Source organism: Vulpes vulpes, chromosome 12 (assembly GCF_048418805.1).
Source record: "Vulpes vulpes isolate BD-2025 chromosome 12, VulVul3, whole genome shotgun sequence".
Lineage (NCBI taxonomy): Eukaryota > Metazoa > Chordata > Mammalia > Carnivora > Canidae > Vulpes > Vulpes vulpes.
The window spans coordinates 62105273-62106065 of record NC_132791.1 but is presented as its reverse complement, the minus strand read 5'-3'; positions in this window follow the sequence as shown (position 1 = coordinate 62106065).

Genomic DNA, 793 nt, shown 5'->3' with positions numbered 1-793 from the left:
TCTCCTCTTTCTACCTATCCTCACTATTTTCTGTAACACTTTATCATATATACGGTCCTTACCCCTCTTGTAGCAGAAAAAAAAAACTCCTACTTGTAGGAATAAAAACAATCATAATCCATCATTTGGCTGGATGGGGAGGGGAATAGATGGCGATCATCCATCATTCATAATTTCATCCCAACATAACTGTGTCATGAGTAAAGACTACTGGTGGGGCAGGTCTGTATCTTCAGTATACCTTAAAATTGAGACCCAAAAATATCTGAGAGGCATAATGTGGGTACATTATGTTTGCAGAATTCTGTAGAATATGTTCACCTAGAAAAACTCAGGTGTATTCAAGCACAGAGAAGAAGATCTCTGTTCTCTAACTCAGAAAAAAAGGAATTTCATTTTGGAAAGACAAATATGACAGGTTACCAAATGGAGGTCTAGAAGTTCTCAGAGAAAGAAGCCCAAGAGGGCATCAGGTGCCCTGGGAAATGTCACACAGTTTGGAGTAGTATATCGGCATTTGCTTGTACATGACTGGCATAAGTTTTCTCATAGGTACTATGCTACCAAATCAAGGGTAGTGAACCCAAATCCTAGAAGACTCAAGCTGTGACCTAATCAAGTGAAACTGACAAGTAAGAACTATGACAGCATGGAAGGAGCCTTCCCTATCTTAAGTAATTACTCTTTTCCCACTAATTCTCATCACATAGGAATGTTGGCTTAGTGTTGCCAGATTCCCACTTGCCCAAGAGAACCTGAAAATCCAGATGCTATATGTAAGACCCTCCCCCTG